Below are 12,718 nucleotides of genomic sequence, written 5' to 3' on the forward strand. Positions count from 1 at the left end.
AATGGCAGGGTGCGGGCCGGCCCGGCGGCGATTGCGGCGGGCAGCAGGCCTCTTGGACAGGTTGAGAGATAAAAAAATAATAATTCCCATGCAGTCTCAATGGCGGGGTGCGGGCCGGGGAATAGGCCTCTTGGCCGGGGTGAATAGTGTTGGAACACGGCCCGCGGAAATAGTAGCGGCTGGAGGTACCGGGGGCGATGCCCGCCCCGGGCCGGCGGCCAAGTTAAAAAAATAAATAATCCCGTTCAGTCTCAATGGCAGGGTGCGGGCCGGCCCGGCGGCGAGTGCGGCGGGCAGCAGGCCTCTTGGACAGGTTGAGAGATAAAAAAATAATAATTCCCGTTCAGTCTCAATGGCAGGGTGCGGGCCGGCCCGGCGGCGATTGCGGCGGGCAGCAGGCCTCTTGGACAGGTTGAGAGATAAAAAAATAATAATTCCCATGCAGTCTCAATGGCGGGGTGCGGGCCGGGGAATAGGCCTCTTGGCCGGGGTGAATATGTTGGAACGCGGCGCGCGTAAATAGAAGCGGCTGGAGGTACCGGGGGCGAAGCCCGCCCCGGCCCGGAGGCCGAGTTAAAAAAAATAATAATCCCCGTTCAGTCTCAATGGCGGGGTGCGGGCCGGCCCGGCGGCGAGTGCGGCGGGCAGCAGGCCTCTTGGACAGGTTGAGAGATAAAAAAATAATAATTCCCGTGCAGTCTCAATGGCAGGGTGCGGGCCGGGGAATAGGCCTCTTGGCCGGGGTGAATATGTTGGAACGCGGCGCGCGTAAATAGAAGCGGCTGGAGGTACCGGGGGCGAAGCCCGCCCCGGCCCGGAGGCCGAGTTAAAAAAAATAATAATCCCCGTTCAGTCTCAATGGCGGGGTGCGGGCCGGCCCGGCGGCGAGTGCGGTGGGCAGCAGGCCTCTTGGACAGGTTGAGAGATAAAAAAATAATAATTCCCGTGCAGTCTCAATGGCGGGGTGCGGGCCGGGGAATAGGCCTCTTGGCCGGGGTGAATAGTGTTGGAACACGGCCCGCGGAAATAGTAGCGGCTGGAGGTACCGGGGGCGATGCCCGCCCCGGCCCGGCGGCCAAGTTAAAAAAATAAATAATCCCGTTCAGTCTCAATGGCAGGGTGCGGGCCGGCCCGGCGGCGATTGCGGCGGGCAGCAGGCCTCTTGGACAGGTTGAGAGATAAAAAAAAAATAATTCCCATGCAGTCTCAATGGCGGGGTGCGGGCCGGGGAATAGGCCTCTTGGCCGGGGTGAATATGTTGGAACGCGGCGCGCGTAAATAGAAGCGGCTGGAGGTACCGGGGGCGAAGCCCGCCCCGGCCCGGAGGCCGAGTTAAAAAAAATAATAATCCCCGTTCAGTCTCAATGGCGGGGTGCGGGCCGGCCCGGCGGCGAGTGCGGCGGGCAGCAGGCCTCTTGGACAGGTTGAGAGATAAAAAAATAATAATTCCCGTGCAGTCTCAATGGCGGGGTGCGGGCCGGGGAATAGGCCTCTTGGCCGGGGTGAATATGTTGGAACGCGGCGCGCGTAAATAGAAGCGGCTGGAGGTACCGGGGGCGAAGCCCGCCCCGGCCCGGAGGCCGAGTTAAAAAAAATAATAATCCCCGTTCAGTCTCAATGGCAGGGTGCGGGCCGGCCCGGCGGCGATTGCGGCGGGCAGCAGGCCTCTTGGACAGGTTGAGAGATAAAAAAATAATAATTCCCGTTCAGTCTCAATGGCAGGGTGCGGGCCGGCCCGGCGGCAATTGCGGCGGGCAGCAGGCCTCTTGGACAGGTTGAGAGATAAAAAAATAATAATTCCCATGCAGTCTCAATGGCGGGGTGCGGGCCGGGGAATAGGCCTCTTGGCCGGGGTGAATATGTTGGAACGCAGCGCGCGTAAATAGAAGCGGCTGGAGGTACCGGGGGCGAAGCCCGCCCCGGCCCGGAGGCCGAGTTAAAAAAAATAATAATCCCCGTTCAGTCTCAATGGCGGGGTGCGGGCCGGCCCGGCGGCGAGTGCGGCGGGCAGCAGGCCTCTTGGACAGGTTGAGAGATAAAAAAATAATAATTCCCGTGCAGTCTCAATGGCGGGGTGCGGGCCGGGGAATAGGCCTCTTGGCCGGGGTGAATATGTTGGAACGCGGCGCGCGTAAATAGAAGCGGCTGGAGGTACCGGGGGCGAAGCCCGCCCCGGCCCGGAGGCCGAGTTAAAAAAAATAATAATCCCCGTTCAGTCTCAATGGCGGGGTGCGGGCCGGCCCGGCGGCGATTGCGGCGGGCAGAAGGCCTCTTGGACAGGTTGAGAGATAAAAAAATAATAATTCCCGTGCAGTCTCAATGGCGGGGTGCGGGCCGGGGAATAGGCCTCTTGGCCGGGGTGAATAGTGTTGGAACACGACCCGCGGAAATAGTAGGCTGGAGGTACCGGGGGCGATGCCCGCCCCGGCCCGGCGGCCAAGTTAAAAAAATAAATAATCCCCGTTCAGTCTCAATGGCAGGGTGCGGGCCGGCCCAGCGGCGATTGCGGCGGGCAGCAGGCCTCTTGGACAGGTTGCGAGATAAAAAAATAATAATTCCCGTTCAGTCTCAATGGCAGGGTGCGGGCCGGCCCGGCGGCAATTGCGGCGGGCAGCAGGCCTCTTGGACAGGTTGAGAGATAAAAAAATAATAATTCCCATGCAGTCTCAATGGCGGGGTGCGGGCCGGGGAATAGGCCTCTTGGCCGGGGTGAATATGTTGGAACGCAGCGCGCGTAAATAGAAGCGGCTGGAGGTACCGGGGGCGAAGCCCGCCCCGGCCCGGAGGCCGAGTTAAAAAAAATAATAATCCCCGTTCAGTCTCAATGGCGGGGTGCGGGCCGGCCCGGCGGCGAGTGCGGCGGGCAGCAGGCCTCTTGGACAGGTTGAGAGATAAAAAAATGATAATTCCCATGCAGTCTCAATGGCGGGGTGCGGGCCGGCCCGGCGGACGAGTGTGGCCGGGGAAGAGGCCTCTTGGCCGGGGTGAATATGTTGGAACGCGGCGCGCGTAAATAGAAGCGGCTGGAGGTACCGGGGGCGAAGCCCGCCCCGGCCCGGAGGCCGAGTTAAAAAAAATAATAATCCCCGTTCAGTCTCAATGGCGGGGTGCGGGCCGGCCCGGCGGCGAGTGCGGCGGGCAGCAGGCCTCTTGGACAGGTTGAGAGATAAAAAAATAATAATTCCCGTGCAGTCTCAATGGCGGGGTGCGGGCCGGGGAATAGGCCTCTTGGCCGGGGTGAATAGTGTTGGAACACGGCCCGCGGAAATAGTAGCGGCTGGAGGTACCGGGGGCGATGCCCGCCCCGGCCCGGCGGCCAAGTTAAAAAAATAAATAATCCCCGTTCAGTCTCAATGGCAGGGTGCGGGCCGGCCCGGCGGCGATTGCGGCGGGCAGCAGGCCTCTTGGACAGGTTGAGAGATAAAAAAATAATAATTCCCATGCAGTCTCAATGGCGGGGTGCGGGCCGGGGAATAGGCCTCTTGGCCGGGGTGAATAGTGTTGGAACACGGCCCGCGGAAATAGTAGCGGCTGGAGGTACCGGGGGCGATGCCCGCCCTGGCCCGGCGGCCAAGTTAAAAAAATAAATAATCCCCGTTCAGTCTCAATGGCAGGGTGCGGGCCGGCCCGGCGGCGATTGCGGCGGGCAGCAGGCCTCTTGGACAGGTTGAGAGATAAAAAAATAATAATTCCCGTTCAGTCTCAATGGCAGGGTGCGGGCCGGCCCGGCGGCAATTGCGGCGGGCAGCAGGCCTCTTGGACAGGTTGAGAGATAAAAAAATGATAATTCCCTTGCAGTCTCAATGGCGGGGTGCGGGCCGGGGAATAGGCCTCTTGGCCGGGGTGAATATGTTGGAACGCGGCGAGCGTAAATAGAAGCGGCTGGAGGTACCGGGGGCGAAGCCCGCCCCGGCCCGGAGGCCGAGTTAAAAAAAATAATAATCCCCGTTCAGTCTCAATGGCGGGGTGCGGGCCGGCCCGGCGGCGAGTGCGGCGGGCAGCAGGCCTCTTGGACAGGTTGAGAGATAAAAAAATAATAATTCCCGTGCAGTCTCAATGGCGGGGTGCGGGCCGGGGAATAGGCCTCTTGGCCGGGGTGAATATGTTGGAACGCGGCGCGCGTAAATAGAAGCGGCTGGAGGTACCGGGGGCGAAGCCCGCCCCGGCCCGGAGGCCGAGTTAAAAAAAATAATAATCCCCGTTCAGTCTCAATGGCGGGGTGCGGGCCGGCCCGGCGGCGATTGCGGCGGGCAGCAGGCCTCTTGGACAGGTTGAGAGATAAAAAAATAATAATTCCCGTGCAGTCTCAATGGCGGGGTGCGGGCCGGGGAATAGGCCTCTTGGCCGGGGTGAATAGTGTTGGAACACGGCCCGCGGAAATAGTAGCGGCTGGAGGTACCGGGGGCGATGCCCGCCCCGGCCCGGCGGCCAAGTTAAAAAAATAAATAATCCCCGTTCAGTCTCAATGGCAGGGTGCGGGCCGGCCCAGGCGATTGCGGCGGGCAGCAGGCCTCTTGGACAGGTTGAGAGATAAAAAAATAATAATTCCCGTTCAGTCTCAATGGCAGGGTGCGGGCCGGCCCGGCGGCAATTGCGGCGGGCAGCAGGCCTCTTGGACAGGTTGAGAGATAAAAAAATAATAATTCCCATGCAGTCTCAATGGCGGGGTGCGGGCCGGGGAATAGGCCTCTTGGCCGGGGTGAATATGTTGGAACGCGGCGCGCGTAAATAGAAGCGGCTGGAGGTACCGGGGGCGAAGCCCGCCCCGGCCCGGAGGCCGAGTTAAAAAAAATAATAATCCCCGTTCAGTCTCAATGGCGGGGTGCGGGCCGGCCCGGCGGCGAGTGCGGCGGGCAGCAGGCCTCTTGGACAGGTTGAGAGATAAAAAAATAATAATTCCCGTGCAGTCTCAATGGCGGGGTGCGGGCCGGGGAATAGGCCTCTTGGCCGGGGTGAATATGTTGGAACGCGGCGCGCGTAAATAGAAGCGGCTGGAGGTACCGGGGGCGAAGCCCGCCCCGGCCCGGAGGCCGAGTTAAAAAAAATAATAATCCCCGTTCAGTCTCAATGGCGGGGTGCGGGCCGGCCCGGCGGCGAGTGCGGTGGGCAGCAGGCCTCTTGGACAGGTTGAGAGATAAAAAAATAATAATCCCCGTTCAGTCTCAATGGCGGGGTGCGGGCCGGCCCGGCGGCGAGTGCGGCGGGCAGCAGGCCTCTTGGACAGGTTGAGAGATAAAAAAATAATAATTCCGGTGCAGTCTCAATGGCGGGGTGCGGGCCGGGGAATAGGCCTCTTGGCCGGGGTGAATAGTGTTGGAACACGGCCCGCGGAAATAGTAGCGGCTGGAGGTACCGGGGGCGATGCCTGCCCCGGCCCGGCGGCCAAGTTAAAAAAATAAATAATCCCGTTCAGTCTCAATGGCAGGGTGCGGGCCGGCCCGGCGGCGATTGCGGCGGGCAGCAGGCCTCTTGGACAGGTTGAGAGATAAAAAAAAAATAATTCCCATGCAGTCTCATTGGCGGGGTGCGGGCCGGGGAACAGGCCTCTTGGCCGGGGTGAATATGTTGGAACGCGGCGCGCGTAAATAGAAGCGGCTGGAGGTACCGGGGGCGAAGCCCGCCCCGGCCCGGAGGCCGAGTTAAAAAAAATAATAATCCCCGTTCAGTCTCAATGGCGGGGTGCGGGCCGGCCCGGCGGCGAGTGCGGCGGGCAGCAGGCCTCTTGGACAGGTTGAGAGATAAAAAAATAATAATTCCGGTGCAGTCTCAATGGCGGGGTGCGGGCCGGGGAATAGGCCTCTTGGCCGGGGTGAATATGTTGGAACGCGGCGCGCGTAAATAGAAGCGGCTGGAGGTACCGGGGGCGAAGCCCGCCCCGGCCCGGAGGCCGAGTTAAAAAAAATAATAATCCCCGTTCAGTCTCAATGGCGGGGTGCGGGCCGGCCCGGCGGCGAGTGCGGTGGGCAGCAGGCCTCTTGGACAGGTTGAGAGATAAAAAAATAATAATTCCCGTTCAGTCTCAATGGCAGGGTGCGGGCCGGCCCGGCGGCAATTGCGGCGGGCAGCAGGCCTCTTGGACAGGTTGAGAGATAAAAAAATAATAATTCCCATGCAGTCTCAATGGCGGGGTGCGGGCCGGGGAATAGGCCTCTTGGCCGGGGTGAATATGTTGGAACGCGGCGCGCGTAAATAGAAGCGGCTGGAGGTACCGGGGGCGAAGCCCGCCCCGGCCCGGAGGCCGAGTTAAAAAAAATAATAATACCCGTTCAGTCTCAATGGCGGGGTGCGGGCCGGCCCGGCGGCGAGTGCGGCGGGCAGCAGGCCTCTTGGACAGGTTGAGAGATAAAAAAATAATAATTCCCGTGCAGTCTCAATGGCGGGGTGCGGGCCGGGGAATAGGCCTCTTGGCCGGGGTGAATATGTTGGAACGCGGCGCGCGTAAATAGAAGCGGCTGGAGGTACCGGGGGCGAAGCCCGCCCCGGCCCGGAGGCCGAGTTAAAAAAAATAATAATCCCCGTTCAGTCTCAATGGCGGGGTGCGGGCCGGCCCGGCGGCGATTGCGGCGGGCAGCAGGCCTCTTGGACAGGTTGAGAGATAAAAAAATAATAATTCCCATGCAGTCTCAATGGCGGGGTGCGGGCCGGGGAATAGGCCTCTTGGCCGGGGTGAATATGTTGGAACGCGGCGCGCGTAAATAGAAGCGGCTGGAGGTACCGGGGGCGAAGCCCGCCCCGGCCCGGAGGCCGAGTTAAAAAAAATAATAATCCCCGTTCAGTCTCAATGGCGGGGTGCGGGCCGGCCCGGCGGCGAGTGCGGCGGGCAGCAGGCCTCTTGGACAGGTTGAGAGATAAAAAAATAATAATTCCCGTGCAGTCTCAATGGCGGGGTGCGGGCCGGGGAATAGGCCTCTTGGCCGGGGTGAATATGTTGGAACGCGGCGCGCGTAAATAGAAGCGGCTGGAGGTACCGGGGGCGAAGCCCGCCCCGGCCCGGAGGCCGAGTTAAAAAAAATAATAATCCCCGTTCAGTCTCAATGGCGGGGTGCGGGCCGGCCCGGCGGCGAGTGCGGCGGGCAGCAGGCCTCTTGGACAGGTTGAGAGATAAAAAAAATAATAATTCCCGTGCAGTCTCAATGGCGGGGTGCGGGCCGGGGAATAGGCCTCTTGGCCGGGGTGAATAGTGTTGGAACACGGCCCGCGGAAATAGTAGCGGCTGGAGGTACCGGGGGCGATGCCCGCCCCGGCCCGGCGGCCAAGTTAAAAAAATAAATAATCCCCGTTCAGTCTCAATGGCAGGGTGCGGGCCGGCCCGGCGGCGATTGCGGCGGGCAGCAGGCCTCTTGGACAGGTTGAGAGATAAAAAAATAATAATTCCCGTGCAGTCTCAATGGCGGGGTGCGGGCCGGGGAATAGGCCTCTTGGCCGGGGTGAATAGTGTTGGAACACGGCCCGCGGAAATAGTAGCGGCTGGAGGTACCGGGGGCGATGCCCGCCCCGGGCCGGCGGCCAAGTTAAAAAAATAAATAATCCCCGTTCAGTCTCAATGGCAGGGTGCGGGCCGGCCCGGCGGCGAGTGCGGCGGGCAGCAGGCCTCTTGGACAGGTTGAGAGATAAAAAAATAATAATTCCCGTTCAGTCTCAATGGCAGGGTGCGGGCCGGCCCGGCGGCGATTGCGGCGGGCAGCAGGCCTCTTGGACAGGTTGAGAGATAAAAAAATAATAATTCCCATGCAGTCTCAATGGCGGGGTGCGGGCCGGGGAATAGGCCTCTTGGCCGGGGTGAATATGTTGGAACGCGGCGCGCGTAAATAGAAGCGGCTGGAGGTACCGGGGGCGAAGCCCGCCCCGGCCCGGAGGCCGAGTTAAAAAAAATAATAATCCCCGTTCAGTCTCAATGGCGGGGTGCGGGCCGGCCCGGCGGCGAGTGCGGCGGGCAGCAGGCCTCTTGGACAGGTTGAGAGATAAAAAAAATAATAATTCCCGTGCAGTCTCAATGGCGGGGTGCGGGCCGGGGAATAGGCCTCTTGGCCGGGGTGAATATGTTGGAACGCGGCGCGCGTAAATAGAAGCGGCTGGAGGTACCGGGGGCGAAGCCCGCCCCGGCCCGGAGGCCGAGTTAAAAAAAATAATAATCCCCGTTCAGTCTCAATGGCGGGGTGCGGGCCGGCCCGGCGGCGAGTGCGGCGGGCAGCAGGCCTCTTGGACAGGTTGAGAGATAAAAAAATAATAATTCCCGTGCAGTCTCAATGGCGGGGTGCGGGCCGGGGAATAGGCCTCTTGGCCGGGGTGAATAGTGTTGGAACACGGCCCGCGGAAATAGTAGCGGCTGGAGGTACCGGGGGCGATGCCCGCCCCGGCCCGGCGGCCAAGTTAAAAAAATAAATAATCCCGTTCAGTCTCAATGGCAGGGTGCGGGCCGGTCCGGCGGCGATTGCGGCGGGCAGCAGGCCTCTTGGACAGGTTGAGAGATAAAAAAATAATAATTCCCATGCAGTCTCAATGGCGGGGTGCGGGCCGGGGAATAGGCCTCTTGGCCGGGGTGAATAGTGTTGGAACACGGCCCGCGGAAATAGTAACGGCTGGAGGTACCGGGGGCGATGCCCGCCCCGGCCCGGCGGCCAAGTTAAAAAAATAAATAATCCCCGTTCAGTCTCAATGGCAGGGTGCGGGCCGGCCCGGCGGCGATTGCGGCGGGCAGCAGGCCTCTTGGACAGGTTGAGAGATATAAAAATAATAATTCCCGTGCAGTCTCAATGGCGGGGTGCGGGCCGGCCCGGCGGACGAGTGTGGCCGGGGAAGAGGCCTCTTGGCCGGGGTGAATATGTTGGAACGCGGCGCGCGTAAATAGAAGCGGCTGGAGGTACCGGGGGCGAAGCCCGCCCCGGCCCGGAGGCCGAGTTAAAAAAAATAATAATCCCCGTTCAGTCTCAATGGCGGGGTGCGGGCCGGCCCGGCGGCGAGTGCGGCGGGCTGCAGGCCTCTTGGACAGGTTGAGAGATAAAAAAATAATAATTCCCGTGCAGTCTCAATGGCGGGGTGCGGGCCGGCTCGGCGGACGAGTGTGGCCGGGGAAGAGGCCTCTCTGCCGGGGTGAATATGTTGGAACGCGGCGCGCGTAAATAGAAGCGGCTGGAGGTACCGGGGGCGAAGCCCGCCCCGGCCCGGAGGCCGAGTTAAAAAAAATAATAATCCCCGTTCAGTCTCAATGGCGGGGTGCGGGCCGGCCCGGCGGCGAGTGCGGCGGGCAGCAGGCCTCTTGGACAGGTTGAGAGATAAAAAAATAATAATTCCCGTGCAGTCTCAATGGCGGGGTGCGGGCCGGGGAATAGGCCTCTTGGCCGGGGTGAATAGTGTTGGAACACGGCCCGCGGAAATAGTAGCGGCTGGAGGTACCGGGGGCGATGCCCGCCCCGGCCCGGCGGCCAAGTTAAAAAAATAAATAATCCCCGTTCAGTCTCAATGGCAGGGTGCGGGCCGGCCCGGCGGCGATTGCGGCGGGCAGCAGGCCTCTTGGACAGGTTGAGAGATAAAAAAATAATAATTCCCGTTCAGTCTCAATGGCAGGGTGCGGGCCGGCCCGGCGGCAATTGCGGCGGGCAGCAGGCCTCTTGGACAGGTTGAGAGATAAAAAAATAATAATTCCCATGCAGTCTCAATGGCGGGGTGCGGGCCGGGGAATAGGCCTCTTGGCCGGGGTGAATATGTTGGAACGCGGCGCGCGTAAATAGAAGCGGCTGGAGGTACCGGGGGCGAAGCCCGCCCCGGCCCGGAGGCCGAGTTAAAAAAAATAATAATCCCCGTTCAGTCTCAATGGCGGGGTGCGGGCCGGCCCGGCGGCGAGTGCGGCAGGCAGCAGGCCTCTTGGACAGGTTGAGAGATAAAAAAATAATAATTCCCGTGCAGTCTCAATGGCGGGGTGCGGGCCGGGGAATAGGCCTCTTGGCCGGGGTGAATATGTTGGAACGCGGCGCGCGTAAATAGAAGCGGGTGGAGGTACCGGGGGCGAAGCCCGCCCCGGCCCGGAGGCCGAGTTAAAAAAAATAATAATCCCCGTTCAGTCTCAATGGCGGGGTGCGGGCCGGCCCGGCGGCGAGTGCGGCGGGCAGCAGGCCTCTTGGACAGGTTGAGAGATAAAAAAATAATAATTCCCGTGCAGTCTCAATGGCGGGGTGCGGGCCGGGGAATAGGCCTCTTGGCCGGGGTGAATAGTGTTGGAACACCGCCCGCGGAAATAGTAGCGGCTGGAGGTACCGGGGGCGATGCCCGCCCCGGCCCGGCGGCCAAGTTAAAAAAATAAATAATCCCGTTCAGTCTCAATGGCAGGGTGCGGGCCGGCCCGGCGGCGATTGCGGCGGGCAGCAGGCCTCTTGGACAGGTTGAGAGATAAAAAATAATAATTCCCATGCAGTCTCAATGGCGGGGTGCGGGCCGGGGAATAGGCCTCTTGGCCGGGGTGAATATGTTGGAACGCGGCGCGCGTAAATAGAAGCGGCTGGAGGTACCGGGGGCGAAGCCCGCCCCGGCCCGGAGGCCGAGTTAAAAAAAAAAATAATCCCCGTTCAGTCTCAATGGCGGGGTGCGGGCCGGCCCGGCGGCGAGTGCGGCGGGCAGCAGGCCTCTTGGACAGGTTGAGAGATAAAAAAATTATAATTCCCGTGCAGTCTCAATGGCGGGGTGCGGGCCGGGGAATAGGCCTCTTGGCCGGGGTGAATAGTGTTGGAACACGGCCCGCGGAAATAGTAGCGGCTGGAGGTACCGGGGGCGATGCCCGCCCCGGCCCGGCGGCCAAGTTAAAAAAATAAATAATCCCCGTTCAGTCTCAATGGCAGGGTGCGGGCCGGCCCGGCGGCGATTGCGGCGGGCAGCAGGCCTCTTGGACAGGTTGAGAGATAAAAAAATAATAATTCCCGTTCAGTCACAATGGCAGGGTGCGGGCTGGCCCGGCGGCAATTGCGGCGGGCAGCAGGCCTCTTGGACAGGTTGAGAGATAAAAAAATAATAATTCCCATGCAGTCTCAATGGCGGGGTGCGGGCCGGGGAATAGGCCTCTTGGCCGCGGTGAATATGTTGGAACGCGGCGCGCGTAAATAGAAGCGGCTGGAGGTACCGGGGGCGAAGCCCGCCCCGGCCCGGAGGCCGAGTTAAAAAAAATAATAATCCCCGTTCAGTCTCAATGGCGGGGTGCGGGCCGGCCCGGCAGCGAGTGCGGCGGGCAGCAGGCCTCTTGGACAGGTTGAGAGATAAAAAAATAATAATTCCCGTGCAGTCTCAATGGCGGGGTGCGGGCCGGGGAATAGGCCTCTTGGCCGGGGTGAATAGTGTTGGAACACGGCCCGCGGAAATAGTAGCGGCTGGAGGTACCGGGGGCGATGCCCGCCCCGGCCCGGCGGCCAAGTTAAAAAAATAAATAATCCCCGTTCAGTCTCAATGGCAGGGTGCGGGCCGGCCCGGCGGCGATTGCGGCGGGCAGCAGGCCTCTTGGACAGGTTGAGAGATAAAAAAATAATAATTCCCGTTCAGTCTCAATGGCAGGGTGCGGGCCGGCCCGGCGGCCATTGCGGCGGGCAGCAGGCCTCTTGGACAGGTTGAGAGATAAAAAAATAATAATTCCCATGCAGTCTCAATGGCGGGGTGCGGGCCGGGGAATAGGCCTCTTGGCCGGGGTGAATATGTTGGAACGCGGCGCGCGTAAATAGAAGCGGCTGGAGGTACCGGGGGCGAAGCCCGCCCCGGCCCGGAGGCCGAGTTAAAAAAAAAAATAATCCCCGTTCAGTCTCAATGGCGGGGTGCGGGCCGGCCCGGCGGCGAGTGCGGCGGGCAGCAGGCCTCTTGGACAGGTTGAGAGATAAAAAAATAATAATTCCTGTGCAGTCTCAATGGCGGGGTGCGGGCCGGGGAATAGGCCTCTTGGCCGGGGTGAATAGTGTTGGAACACGGCCCGCGGAAATAGTAGCGGCTGGAGGTACCGGGGGCGATGCCCGCCCCGGCCCGGCGGCCAAGTTAAAAAAATAAATAATCCCGTTCAGTCTCAATGGCAGGGTGCGGGCCGGCCCGGCGGCGATTGCGGCGGGCAGCAGGCCTCTTGGACAGGTTGAGAGATAAAAAATAATAATTCCCATGCAGTCTCAATGGCGGGGTGCGGGCCGGGGAATAGGCCTCTTGGCCGGGGTGAATATGTTGGAACGCGGCGCGCGTAAATAGAAGCGGCTGGAGGTACCGGGGGCGAAGCCCGCCCCGGCCCGGAGGCCGAGTTAAAAAAAATAATAATCCCCGTTCAGTCTCAATGGCGGGGTGCGGGCCGGCCCGGCGGCGAGTGCGGCGGGCAGCAGGCCTCTTGGACAGGTTGAGAGATAAAAAAATAATAATTCCCGTGCAGTCTCAATGGCGGGGTGCGGGCCGGGGAATAGGCCTCTTGGCCGGGGTGAATAGTGTTGGAACACGGCCCGCGGAAATAGTAGCGGCTGGAGGTACCGGGGGCGATGCCCGCCCCGGCCCGGCGGCCAAGTTAAAAAAATAAATAATCCCCGTTCAGTCTCAATGGCAGGGTGCGGGCCGGCCCGGCGGCGATTGCGGCGGGCAGCAGGCCTCTTGGACAGGTTGAGAGATAAAAAAATAATAATTCCCGTTCAGTCTCAATGGCAGGGTGCGGGCCGGCCCGGCGGCAATTGCGGCGGGCAGCAGGCCTCTTGGACAGGTTGAGAGATAAAAAAATAATAAT

Source organism: Hippocampus zosterae, unplaced genomic scaffold, assembly GCF_025434085.1.
Source record: "Hippocampus zosterae strain Florida unplaced genomic scaffold, ASM2543408v3 HiC_scaffold_42, whole genome shotgun sequence".
Classification (NCBI taxonomy): domain Eukaryota; kingdom Metazoa; phylum Chordata; class Actinopteri; order Syngnathiformes; family Syngnathidae; genus Hippocampus; species Hippocampus zosterae.